Source organism: Trachypithecus francoisi, unplaced genomic scaffold, assembly GCF_009764315.1.
Source record: "Trachypithecus francoisi isolate TF-2019V2 unplaced genomic scaffold, Tfra_2.0 Lachesis_group4, whole genome shotgun sequence".
Taxonomy (NCBI): Eukaryota; Metazoa; Chordata; class Mammalia; order Primates; family Cercopithecidae; genus Trachypithecus; species Trachypithecus francoisi.
Window position 1 is genome coordinate 121,031,609 of NW_022681469.1, and position 13,934 is coordinate 121,045,542.

The 13,934-nt window shown below is 45.0% G+C and overlaps 1 long non-coding RNA gene across 1 annotated transcript; it reads left to right on the top strand.

Moving 5' to 3' along the window:
• Window positions 1-291: 291 nt before the first annotated feature.
• Window positions 292-12,686, top strand: LOC117073521. Its single transcript, XR_004433262.1, has 6 exons — window positions 292-379; window positions 3,659-3,710; window positions 4,582-4,651; window positions 6,232-6,305; window positions 11,570-11,696; window positions 12,587-12,686. It is a non-coding gene; the product is annotated as an uncharacterized LOC117073521 (long non-coding RNA).
• Window positions 12,687-13,934: the final 1,248 nt, after the last annotated feature.

The following is a 13,934-nucleotide window of genomic DNA, read 5'->3' on the forward strand; positions in this document are numbered from 1 at the left end:
AGCAAGAAAGCAGGAAAGGGAAGGAAGGAAGGAAGGAAGGAAGGAAGGCAGGCAGGGAGGGAGGGAGGGAGGGAGGGAGGGAGGGAAGGAAAGAAGGAAGGAAGGAAGGAAGGAAGGAAGGAAGGAAGGAAGGAAGAAGGAAGGAAGGAAAGAAGGAAGAAAGACAGACAGAAAGGAAGAAAGAAATATACACACATAGGGACGGACAATCCAGAGGCTCTAGAGGTTTTGCATGCTGACTGAATAGTGAATTGTTGTTACTGATTCCCTTCTAGGTGGTGAAAAGTGACAGCTGCTCTCTGCAGTTACGATGCTGCCCTGCCACTATAGTCTTCTCCCTCTGTAGTGATCCAATATTCTACTATATATCGGCAAAACTGTAGGTGCACACCGTATCTTTCTTAGAACGTTCAAAGCACACCCCACCCAGGAAAGCAGGCCCGTACCCTCAGTACATTTTCTCACAAAGGTGCCCTACTCTTTGCCTGAAATTTCACTGCTAAAGCTCCATTTCCTTTGCCTTTAAGAACTTCTCGGTATTCAAGGGTCTCCTCTTAAAGAAGTGCTGGAATAGGCTGGACATGGCTCATGCCTGTAATCACAGCACTTTCAGAGGCTGAGGTGGGCAGATCACTTGATTGTGGTCAGCAGTTCAAGACCAGCCTGGCCAACATGGTGAAATCCTGTCTCTATGAAAAATACAAAAATTAGCCGGACACGGTGGCATGTGCCTGTAATCCCAGCTCCTTGGGAGACTGAGGCACAAGAATTGCTTGAATCTGGGAAGTGGAGGTTGCAGTGAGCTGAGATTGCACCATTGCACTCCAGCCTGGCCAACAGAGCAAGATTCCATCTCAAAAAACAAGCAAAAAACCAAACAAACAACAACAAAAAGAAGTGCCGGAATAGGGCCTATTCCCTGGAGCCTGGGTGCAGTGGCTCACACCTATCATCCCAGTTCTTTGGGAGGCCAAGGTGGGAGGATCATTTGAGGCCACGAGTTTGAGACCAGGCTGGGCAGCATAGCAAGATCCCATCTCTACAGAATAATATATATATATATATATATATATATATGAAGAGCCAAGCATGGTGGCACATGCCTGGAATGGGGCCCATCTTAAACCTTCAGCAGCTGAAAAAATTGGAGTTCAACCAGAAGAGGGCAAGGCCTGGGACGAAATGCACAATGAGCAGGTTGGAGGACCTGACCTTTGCAAAGCATTTTTTGTTTTTTTTAGAGACAGGATCTTGCTCTGTCATCCAGGGTGGAGTGCAGTGGCCCTGTATTAGTCAGGGTTCTCTAAAGGAAGAGAACTAATAGGACACATGTATATATGAAAGGGAATTTACTAAGAAGAATTGACTCACACGATCGCAAGGTAAAGTCCCACGACAGGCTGTCTGCAAATCGAGGAGCAAGGAAGACAGTGGTGGATCAGTCCAAGTTCCAAAACCTTAGAAGTAGGGAAGCTGACAGCACAGCCTTCAGTCTGTGGCTGAAAGGCCCAAGAGCCCCTGGGAAATCACTGGTGTAAATCCAAGAGCTCCAAAGCTGAAGAACTTGGAGTCTGATGTTCAAGGGCAGGAAGCATCCAGCATGGAAGAAAGGTGAAGGCCGGAAGACTCAGCGAGTCTGCTTTGTTCCAGCTGTACTGGCAGTTGTTTAGATGGTGCCTACCCACACTGAGGGAGGGTCTGCCTCTCCCAGTCCACGACTCAAATGTTACTATCCTTTGGCAACACCCTCACAGACACACCCAGGAACAATACTTGGCATCCTTCAATGCAATCAAGTTGACACTCAATATTCATCATCACAGGCCCGATCACAGCTCTCTCCAAAGCGCCAGAGAGACCTGCCGGGGTGTTGGGGGCTCCCAGAGACCGGTGGTCCATAACACCCTTCTCTGCTTCTCTGTGACTCTCAGTACAAACGCAGAGGTGGTGGTTGGATCACGTTGCAGCTCTCGCCAGCTCTAACCCCTCAGGTGGGAAGCCTGAGATATCTTGGTTCTCATCTGTGAGTAAGGAGCATGCTCTCACCTGTTCTGCAGGGCTCACTATCCCAAAGTCTTGGTTTGTCTTGTGCAATTTTTGGGCAGGCAGGATGGCTTTGAGCTCTTCTGTGGGATTTCAACTTCCCGTGGCTCCCAAACCCATGTACGTCCTGCCTGGGCTGGAGCCTGGGTACCTACAGACCTACAGAGCTGCACTTTCTCCACGCCTAGCCAAGCATGTCACTCCCATCCCCATGGCTGGGCCGGATCCTCATTAGTGCCCTCTCAGACCTTAGTCCTGGCTCCAGTATCTCTTCTTGGAGCCAAAGTCATGACTTGCCTCTTGACTCTCCATTCAGCCCAGAGTTTTAACTCTTTACCCCCAACCACTGACTGACTTCTGGTTTCCAATCTTTAATCTGAGCCTTTGCAACTATTATTATTATTATTATTATTATTGTTATTATTATTTGAAATGGAGTTTCACTCTTTTTGCCCAGGCTTGAGTGCAATGGCACGATCTCAGTTCACTGTAGCCTGCGCCTCACAGGTTCAAGTTATTCTCCTGCCTCAGCCTCCTGAGTAGCTGGGATTACAGGCATGTATCACCACGCCTGGCTGATTTTTATATTTTTAATAGAGACAAGGTTTCACCATGTTGACCAGGCTGGTCTCGAACTCCTGACCTCAGGTAATCTGCCCTCCTCGGCCTCCCAAAGTGCTGGGATTATAGGCATGAGCCACCGTACCCGGCCAGGAACTTTTATTACTGTTAATGACTTAAAACTCATCTGTCAGCCTCCACTCACCAGGTCAGTGCCCCTTGGATATACATACAAGCAGAATCATATCTGAATTCATCTCTATGTCTCAGTTTACTCATCTGAAAAATGAAGAAATGATAGTATCTATCTTATAGGATTGTCATGGGGAATAAATGACTTCATGCTTGCAAAGTACTTATTTTGTTGTTGCTGAGATAAGGTCTCACTTTGTCACCCAGGCTGGAGTGCAGTGGTGTAATCATAGCTCACTTCAGCCTTGAACTCCTGGCCTCAAGCCATCCTCCCAGCTCAGACTCCTGAGTACCTAAGACCAGAGGCATGCACCACCACACCTGGCTAATTTTTAAAAAATCATTTTGTAGAGATGGGGTTTTGCTTTGCTGCCCAGGCTGATCTCAAATTCCTGACCTCAAGAGAACCTCCCACCCCAGCCTCCCAAAGTGCTGGGATTACCTTGCCCAGCCTGCAGGGTACTAAATACCGTATCTGATGTATAGAAAATGCTTGATGGCCAGGCATGGTGGCTCACACCTGTAATTCCAGCACTTTGGGAGGCTGAGGCAGGCAGATCACCTGAGGTCAGGAGTTTGAGACCAGCCTGACTAACATGGTGAAACCCCATCTCTACTAAAAATACAAAAATTAGCCGAGTGTATGGGCGGGCACCTGTAGTCCCAGCTACTTGGGAGGCTGAAGCAGGAGACTCACTTGAACCTGGGAGGTGGAGGTTGCAGTGAGCCAAGATGGTGCCATTGCACTCTAGCCTGGACGACAGTGCACCAGAGCGAGACTCCGTCTAAAAAAAAAAAGAAAGTGCTTGATAATGTTAGATATTATGATTACTACAATGATTGGTGATACTGCTCTCTCCAGATTCCAGCCCGGCCCTTTCAACTCTCCCGAATCTAAGCCAACGACAGTCAAGGTGAATTTCCTATTTGTTCCCAGCTGCTCTCCCTCTAGAGTTCCTTTCTTTCCTCCCTGGGTTTGCATCATTGGTGGGTGCCTGCAGGTCTCCAGGCTGTGCTGACTCAGATTTCAAATGTGGCCCGGGGCGCAGTGGCTCGTGCCTGTATCAGTGCTTTGGTAGGCTGAGGTGGGCGGATCCCTTGGGGTCAGGAATTCGAGACTAGCCTGACCAACATGGTGAAACCCCGTCTCTACTAAAAGTATAAAAATTAGCCGGGCATGGTGGCCGGTGCCTGTAATCCCAGCTACATGGGAAGCTGAGACAGGAGAGTTGCTTGAACCTGGGAGGCAGAGGTTGCAGTGAGCTGAGGTTGTGCCACTGCACTCCAGTCTGGGTGACAGAATGAGGCTCTATCTCAACAACAACAACAACAACAACAACAACAACAACAACAACAAAAGATTTCAAATGGACAGAGGCCCGGTGTCCCCATGACACCACCCACTATCTCCTCCCTAGTCCAGAGGAGCTAGGGATGCTTTGGGATCTCTCGGCAGGGCAGCCCTGAGCTCATGTGAGGATGATATACTAGGTGGGATGGTGGAAGTGACATTGCAAATGAGGGAAATTAACTGTTCCAACCATAGCTGGAGTCTAAAGGTGGAGATGACAGGCAGTCCTATGAATATATGATCCTGACCACAGGCCAGCCAGAAATCAGTCTTGGCTGGAAAATTGAGCTGTGATTATTACAAAGAGTCAGAATGATGGCTTCAGTCATGATGCTTCAGGAGTTTCATAAAGAGCAGCCCAAACAATGTCGACATTAAGTATTTCGAGAGAGAAGGATGGTTTGTAAAGGAGCGTCTTCTTATTCCCTGAAAAGCTACTATGAAGACATCAGGCGTATGGAAATAACAGATGGGAAAGGCGAGAGGAGATCATTACTCTGAACTGTAAGTGCCATTATTGACAAGCGCAACCCACATCACTGAGCAAATAGATGTGCCTGAGAGTGGGAGGGAGATACATAAAGAAAAGGAAGCATAAGCCAGATATTTCCAAACATTGGAGGGTGAAGAGAAATCGCATTAGGATGCTAGCATTCTTCAAAGTTAAAAAAAAAAAAAGGTTTGAGCTGGAATGTGAGCAAGAAAGATCCCCTTAGCAGTTAATTAATAGGCTAATTTATTTTTCCTTTCTATGTGACACAGTTGTTCTCAGTGTTGGGGGAATCACTCTGAAAATCTGATGAAAATGGTGTCTTCTTTTTCTTTGTTATTATTATTGTTATTTTTTGAGACAGAGTCTCACTCTGTTGCCCAGGCTGGAGTGCAGTGGCACGGTCTCGGCTCACTGCAACCTCCATCTCCCAGGTTCAAGCGATTCTCCTGCCTCAGCCTCCCTAGTAGCTGGGATTACAGGCGGGCACTACCACTCCTCAGCTAGTTTTTGTATTTTTAGTAAAGACAGTGTTTTACCATGTTGGCCAGGCTCGTCTCGAACTCCTGACCTCAGGTGATCCACCAGCCTTGGCCTCCCAAAATGCTGGTATTAAAGGTGTGAGCCACTGTGTCTGGTTGGTGTTCCTTTTCTAAAAAATGTCTTTATGAATACACAATCAATTTTTTGTTTGCTTCTTTTTATTTTAGGTTCAAACACATGCATGCTTGTTACATGAGTATGCTGCAAACTGCTGAGGTTTGGGTTTCTATCAAGCCCATCGCCCAAATAGTGAACATAGTACGCAATAGGTAGGTTTTCAGCCCTAGCCACTCTCCTTCTTTCTCTCTTTTTGGAGACCACTGCCACCTTCCCAGAGCCACCCCATGTTGACCATTGGATGCATTGTACGCAGGCTGTCTTGGGAAGAGAGTGTGGCTTTGAATAAGGCAGTTCTCTTCAGCTGAGGGCAAGTTCTGGAGATGGAGCAACTGAAGGAATGGGTGACTCTGTCCAGGAGCTGAAGATCTGGGTAGCACATGACAGTGTCCACTACACCACGGAGCCCTGCTTTAAAGAAGCCACTCTTTCTCTTGTGCTCTATGGAACATGCTTTGGGAATGCTGCCTCTAAGACTGTGGTTTAGAGATAAGCAATCTCTAATTGGAAGCTATGGGTCTTATTGTATTTATCCATCCAGAGCGTCTAATATAGCAAACTGTGATACTACATGAGCCTAAAAAGTTTAGGCACTTTGGGCAAGTTTAGGCACAATTTAGGCACAATCTCTGTAAGGCAAGCTTAGAACATCTGCATATAGTATCTAGAAACAAATGGTGTAGAGTGTCTTACAGTGTAATGCAGACTTAAGGTAGTTAGTGGCAGAACTGAGACTTGGAGAGGTGCCTGGCTCTCAGATCAGTTTTGTTCCATTGCACCTACAAGCCCTTGGTTCCGGAGAGAGAGATGTGAAGAAATTATATTCAGGAATCCCTTCACCAAAAGGGCAGCCAACCTGATGATTTGGAAATTCTATTTTGAGACCAGTTAAAAGAGAGAAATTTCAGTTCATTTCTCATTTGTCATTCACCAGGTCTGGGATGTCCCCGGGCAATGCTAAGCTAACATTCAGCAGTGTCTACAAGATGACACACAATATGTTGAAAGGTAGGCATTAAAGACCTTTGACGGCATTGGAAGAGGGTAATAACAGCCTCCCAAGAGTGATAAGAGCAGGAACAAATGTGAACTGAAGATCAAACATCAGCCAGCTACATAAGACAAGATTGAAATGGGATGCCAGGCAGCCTCCGGGGTGAAGAGGCGATACGTGGGATCAGTGCTCTGAAACAGGAGCATGACTGATCTCCAAAATAAACAGATGGACAGATCACAGCCTAATTTAGATACTACCTTGAGGTGACTGCCACTGAGGTTTTGATTTTTCTTCTATAAGTAGTTCACAGCTTTGCCAGAATATAAATAGACTACATTGAGGCAAAGCTTGAAGGAACCTAAAAGAGGGTATAGCCCCATGTCTTTATTTTCTTTATCAGCAAACCGAAGCCCAGAATAGTTTATTGATTTGCCTAAGGTGACACAACAAGTTAGTAACAACACGAGAAGAGAAATCAGGTCTTTTTTAAAAAAAATTTTCACAAAATTATTCATTTATAGACATTGAACATTTCGTGTGGTGGTCCCTGGGTTTAAACTCAGTAGACTGTGGAGTTGACTGGGCCACAGTGCGTGATTTCAGTAAGTTCTCAATCAACTGAGCAAAGAGATCCATCAACAAATAATAAGAGGACAGGCCAGGCACGGTGGCTCACGCCTGTAATCTCAGCACTTTGGGAGGCCACAGCAGGTGGATCACCTGAGGTCAGGAGTTCGAGGCCAGCCTGGCCAATGTGGTGAAACCATGCCTCTACTAAAAACACAAAATCAGCCGGATGTGGTGGCACACGCCTGCAGTCCCAGCTACCCCAGAGGCTAAGGCAGGAGAATCGCTTGAACCCAGGAGCGGAGGTTGCAGTGAGCCGAGACTATGCCACTGCACTCCAGCCTGGGCAACAAAGTGAAATTCCATCTCAAATAATAAACAAATAAATAAATAAATAAATAATAAGAGGACAGACTAGAAAGTATACCATGAGAGCGTTTTCACAATGCTAAGTGATGTGATATATACAAAGAACTGAAAGCCTCTGACTAATCCTGAGGTGCTTAGAAAATTGGTAGAAGTGGCTGGACATGGTGGCTCAAGCCTCTAATCCCAGCACTTTGGGCAGATCACGAGGTCAGGAGATCGAGACCATCCTGGCTAACACAGTGAAACCCCGTTTCTACTAAAAATACAAAAATTGGCCAGGCAGGGTGGCATGCGCCTGTAAGCCCACCTACTCGGGAGGCTGAGGCAGGGGAATCGTTTGAACCCAGGAGGCAGAGGTTACAGTGAGCTGAGATCGTGCCACTGCACTCCAGCCTTGGCGACAGAGCGAGACTCCGTCTTAAAAAAAAAAGAAACAAAGAAAAGAAAATAGGTAGAAATGCTGTGCTTGTATGATAGTCCTGATTTGCATCAGACCATTCTGGAAAGAGAGTTAGTATCTTTAATTTTCAGCTTCAACTCTGTCAATGTCCAGAATCAGTTCTGAATAGGCAAGAGGGTGTGTTAACTGTTTTAGGTTCAAAGCACTTAGGGTCTGGATTGCCTCTGTCAGCACTGGGTCCAGTGCTCTGCATGCCTGGCCACCCAGTACAGCCAAATAGCTCAGTATACAGAAATAAATTTGGCCAGATGCGGTGGCACATGCTTGTAATCCCAGCACTTCGGGGCTCTGAGGCGGGAGGCTCACTTGAGCTCAAGAGTTTGAGGCCAACCTGGGCAGCCTAGTGAAACCCCATCTCCAGAAAAAATACAAAACTTAGCTGGGCATGGTGGTGCATGCCGGCTGTCACAGCTACTTGGGAGGCTGAGGTGGGAGGATTGCTTGAGCCTGGGAGGTCAAGGCTGCAATGAGCTGTTATGGTGCCACTGCACTCACTCTGGGTGACAGAGTGAGACCCTGTCTCAAAATAAAACACAATAAAATAAAAAAATTTTAAAAATGGATTAGAAGAAGAGAGGGGAGTCTCATAGTACCCTTTGCAGGAAGTACCCCCAGGTCTCTGTCTTTATACTTCTGCTCTCTCTCCCCCTGAGTTTCAGTATATGATATGGGCATCTCTTAGAGTATCTGTCTCACGAGCCTGCTATCTTTGCCTTGATTTTTTTTTTTTGTGGTTTATTTGTGATCATTCATATGTTCTGGTCAAGTCAGCTATAACTTCTGGGATTATGTGACCATGGAGCTCTGGTGTCTACAGCTGTTTGGGCTATGTACAGGTTCTCTGATTCTTTAGAAAGAGAAGTTAAATTCATTTGGCACAAATTAGATCAGCTTCCCACCCCTCTTCCCAACAACTGTGGTCAGGGCAGCAGTCAACTACTATACTTAAAAGTCTATAGGCTTTCTCTGCCATCAATGACTGTGAGAGGCATTAGTCCTGGAGTGTCAACAGCTTAAGCAGGTGTCCTTAATGTGTCTAATGATCATCAACTCCCGAACATACCTTCTTCTCTGTCATTTAGGTTTGGGGAGATTCAGCCTCAGTTCTTCCATTCCTTTCCTTTCCTTCCTTTCCTTTCCTTTCCTTCCTTTCCTTTCCTTTCCTTCCTTTCCTTTCCTTTCCTTCCTTTCCTTTCCTTCTTCCTTCCTTCCTCCTTCCTTCCTTCCTTCCTTCCTTCCTCCTTCCTTCCTCCTTCCTTCTTTCTTTCCTTCCTTCCTTCCTTCTTTCTTTTTTCTATTTTTTTTGAGACAGAGTCTCACTCTGTCACCCAAGCTGGAGTCGGTGGAATGATCTCCGTTCACTGCAACCTCCGCCTCCTGGGTTCAAGCAATTCTCGTACCTCAGCCTCCTGAGTAGCTGGGATTACAGGTTTCTTTCTTTCTTTCTTTCTTTCTTTCTTTCTTTCTTTCTTTCTTCTTTCTTCTTTCTCTCTCTCTTTCTTTCTTTTCTTTTCTTTCTTTCTTTCTTTCTTTCTTTCTTTCTTTCTTTCTCTTTCTTTCTTTCTTTCCTTCCTTCTTCCTTCCTTCTTCTTTCTTTCTTTCTCTCTCTCTTTCTTTCTTTCCTTCTTCTTTCTCTCATTCCTTCCTCCCTCCCTCCCTCCCTCCTCCCTTCCTTCCTTCCTTCCTTCCTTCTTTCCTTCCTTTTCTTTCTTTCTTTTTTCTATTTTTTATTTTTTTTGGGACAGAATCTCACTCTTGGCTCACTGCAATCTCCGCTTCTCGGGTTCAAGCGATTGTCGTGCCTCGGCATCCTGAGTAGCTGGGATTACAGGTGCTTGACACTATTCCTGGCTTATTTGTGTATTTTTAGTAGAGACAGGATTTTGCCATGTTGGCCAAACTGGTCTCGAACTCCTGACCTCAAGTGATCCACCCACCTCGGCTGGAGATTACAAGCATGAGCCACCGTGCCCAACAGTTTTCCCATTTTCAACTAAGCTCTCCACCACAGTGATGTTAGGCTTCATTGATTATCCAGTATAATACTGCTCAGGCTGCCTTAGCAAAATATTACAGACTAGGTGGCTTCAATGACAGACATTCATTTTATCAGTTATGGAGGCGCAAAGTCTCAGATCAAGGTGCCAGCAGGTTTGGTTTCTAGTGAGGTCCCTCTTGCTGGCTTGTAAACAGCTGCCTTCTGACTGTGGCCTTCCCGCTGTGTGCCTGTTCTACTAGCATCTCCTCTGCTTCGAAGGCCACTATGCCTCTTAGTTAGGGCCACACCTTTGTGACCTCATTTATCTTTAATTACCTCCTGTAAAGTCCTATTTCCACATACAGTCACGCTGGGGGTTAGGGCTTCCAAACATGAATTCTAGGGGGATGTGGTTCAGTTCATAGCACACAGCAATCGTCTTCTAACTTGGAACCCTCCCAAAAGCAGGAGTTCCTTCGCTGGGGTCTTACCTCATTGTTCTGGGCAAGTTGCTGCTAATGGGGTCACAACAACCATGTGACAGCTTTGGTCAATACTAAAATAGGCAAAAGAGAAATTTAATTAGGATAGGCAAAAACATTAATTAGGCAAAAAATGTTAGGATGGTAGCTGTCTTTTGGAGGGAGGAACCGGAAGAGTGATGAGGCTTCTGAGAAGCTATTTTTTGATCTGAGTGCTGGTTGCATGGCTGTGTTCAGTTTGTGAAAATTCATCAACCTGTATAATTATGACATGTGTCTTCTGTGTGAGTGTTGGTTCTAGTCACCCAGTAATGGGTAACAAATCACTGCAAAACTTGGTGGCTTAAAGCAACATTAACTGTTCTCATGAATCTGCAATTTGGGCAGAGCTTGGCAGGGATAACTTGTGTTCACTACTTTCATCATCAGCTGGGGCAGCTGGAAGGCTGGGGACTAGGATTATGTGACGCTTTCTCACTTCCACGTCTTCCAACTGATGCTGCCTAAAATGGAATTGAAATGGTAAAACCTTAGTTGGGGCTTTTGCCTGGAACACCTACATGGGGCCTCCTCGTGTGGTCTGGGCTTACCCACAACATGGTGACAGGGTTTTAAAGATGAGCATGGAGAGTCAGGTGGAAGCCATATTTTCTTTTATGACCTTGTCTCCGAAGTGTATAGTGTCACTAGACCCGAATTTTGTTCGTCAAGGCAGCCACAAACACCCATTCAATTTCAAAGTGAGGAAAAAATTTACTCTATCTCTGGCTAGGGAATGGCAAAATTCTGGAAGATTACTGGGTACCAGATATATTGCTGTGGCAAATTTTGAAAAAAAAAATACATCCTGCTGTAATGTTGTACTTTAATAAGAAGTTTAAAATTTTAGGTACAATAAAATTGTGGAAAAATGTAGCAGATTGTTTGGAAGAAACAAGTTGAGACAAATGACAAACCAGGCCAAAATCAAAAAGTCTGAAGTCATATCACGTATCTTTATCCACTCTTGATCTTCTAAAAGCCTCTAACGTTGTAAAAATCTTTGACATGTAACCATCTTACATGGAGTAAAATAGTAAACAAAAAGCCCTCAGCAACTCACATTGTGGCAGTAGGCAGGTTATTACATGGGGCTGGTTGAGACTTGTGTATTTTTTTTCCAGTCATTTGTAATCATAGTGGAAAAAAGGAACATTATCTACGAAATAAGAGGCTATGGTGTCCAGGAAATGGAGCATGAAAATGATTTTGCTGTGATGTAGAGATTAGGCAGAACAACCCATGTGAATTAGTAAATGGCAGGCAAATACAGTACACTTGAATGTGTAACTTCAGTGCAATTTCAAAGGATTTGTTACATGAAGAACTAGAAATTCTCCAAAGCAATATTAAATACTGATTCCCCCCCCCCGCCCCCAGAATGGAGCGGTAATTCCCTTGGAAGGACATGAAAAGCTTTCCAATCTCAAGGTGATATCAGAGCTCATTCCCACTGAAACACTTGGATGCTCTTTCTCCAGCTATCATGCTCTTTTTTCCACTCAAGGTGATGCCTAAACGTACTTGTGTCCACCTTTACCCCATGGCATCATCCAAAAGCCCATCCATCCAGCTGTGCATTCAGGCTTAAAACTGATGATGCTCCATCTCTGTTTTCAGAAACTTTCTTGGTTCCTTCTTGCTCAATTTCCGGCTTATTCTGGGCTCCAGGCATGCATCATTGCACCTTCTGACTCTCTCCATTTTGTTATGCGTAATCTGCCCTACTCCACCCTTTGAACTTGGGGCCAGACTTAGTTCTTCCATTTTGTGTCTCTGAGAGATAGATTTCTTTTTCTTTTTCTTTTTCTTTTCTTTTTTTTTTTTTTAGACGGAGTCTTGGTCTGTCGCCAGGCTGCAGTGCAGTGACGCAATCTCCACTCACTGCAACCTCTGCCACCTGGGTTCAAGTGATTCTCCTGCCTCAGCCTTCCAAGTAGCTGAGACTACAGGTGCCCACCACTATGCCCAGCTAATTTTTGTATTTTGGGTAACGACAAGGTTTCACCATGTTGGTGAGGACAGTCTCAGTCTCTTGACCTCGTGATCTGCCCGCCTCGGCCTCCCAAAGTGCTGGGATTACAGGTGTGAGCCACTGCGCCGGCCAACAAATGGATTTCTTTTGCCCCAGGAGTTTGTATCCCTGGCCACTTTAAATAATTCTATCTACACAAGGGCTGTACTTGGATCCCATCCTTAATATTCTTCTGAGAGGTCCTAACATGAGACAGCAGGACCATGTGGGGTTACAACTTGCTCAGACTGGTTATGAATAGGGTGTGCATTCTGGCTCAAACAGTGTAGAAGCCACTCAGGATAACCACACTGCTGACATCTTCATAGGTACCTCATCATAACAACATTTTAAGATTGAAATAGAATTTTAATGATTTTCAGAAAGGAAGAGAATGCAGGTTCCCACAGACACTGCAAGCCCCCTCAAGCTTAGGCAGTGGCCCTAACTCAGATCTCTCTTCCTTCTAGATCAACACAACTGGTAAGTCAGGTCTCAGCTCATATAACACATTCACTTCAACATCCCTAGGGCATAGTTTCTGGGTTCTCAGCTAATATTTGTTAAATGAATGAAAAACCGTCTGTGTATCTCTTTTGTCATTAAGCGATTCAGACCCCAAAATTATATACCCTCAGAAAAAAAGTTAAGTGTTGCCAAAATGGATTTATATTTGCACTGTGTTTTTCATTCCAGTGGCAGCTCACAGTACCATTTGGTGCTGTAAGCATGAATGAAAATTGTGCAGGGCTTCTCACGGGCAGAATAATAAGTCACATCAGCTTTCCACCCAGACTGTATCCATCTGGGTCCTTCATCCTCATCTCCCAAGAGCATGTACTCTTCTTACTCTGAAAAAGATGACAGCTATATTTGTGGTTCAGTTGAGTGAATTAGAGATAATTTCCCCTTTCTCTACACCAGCTGTTTTCTTAAGAGCAAGAGGGTGGTAAATTCTCATTGTGTTCTCTTCTCAGCACAAGAGCACCCAACCTCAGGAATAGCCTCTTCTGCTTAAGAAGAGCAATCATTTGCCACTTGACTTTTCACTTCCTTCTGTCAGAGGGGGTCAGTATTTTATAACCAACTGTGTGTCAATTGCTTCCCTGTCAGCATTTCATCATTACTAGGTTGACCTCTCTTAAGAACCTTTCTACTTCCAAAACATAGAGATGTATTAGAGAATGGGGTTAAGAAAGGCCATCGGAGGGATATATAATAAGCATCATTAATGAATGCTAGTTAAAAATTTAACACACATTTTTATCTTTGAGTTCTTGGGGAAACTTTGAGAAGATGCATTTGAATAAATAGCCCAAAGCCCTTGGAAAGGAGCACACATTAATTAATTCCTTAGACATTTATTGTGAGCCTACAAAGGATAAGACCCTGTCTGTCTTGCTCCTGTCTTGCTCAGCAGTGGAGGGTTCATAATGGCACTTGCCTGGTTGGAGAGAGATTTAAGCAGATGACAAGGAGGAAGTGCCTGGTGCAGGATAAGGGCTCAGGAATGGTCCAGGTTGTCCCCACTTGGAACTTCAGGTACATTCCAATCTCGCATGGTGGCAAAACAAAGCAAAATGACAACAAAGATTTGAAAATACCATATGTCTTTTGTCTAAGGTCAAACCTTGCCTTATGGGAGGGCAAAGGTAAGGGAGGTTGTACTAATCTGTTCTCACACTGCTAATAAAGACACACCCGAGACTGGGTAATTTATAAAGGAAAGAG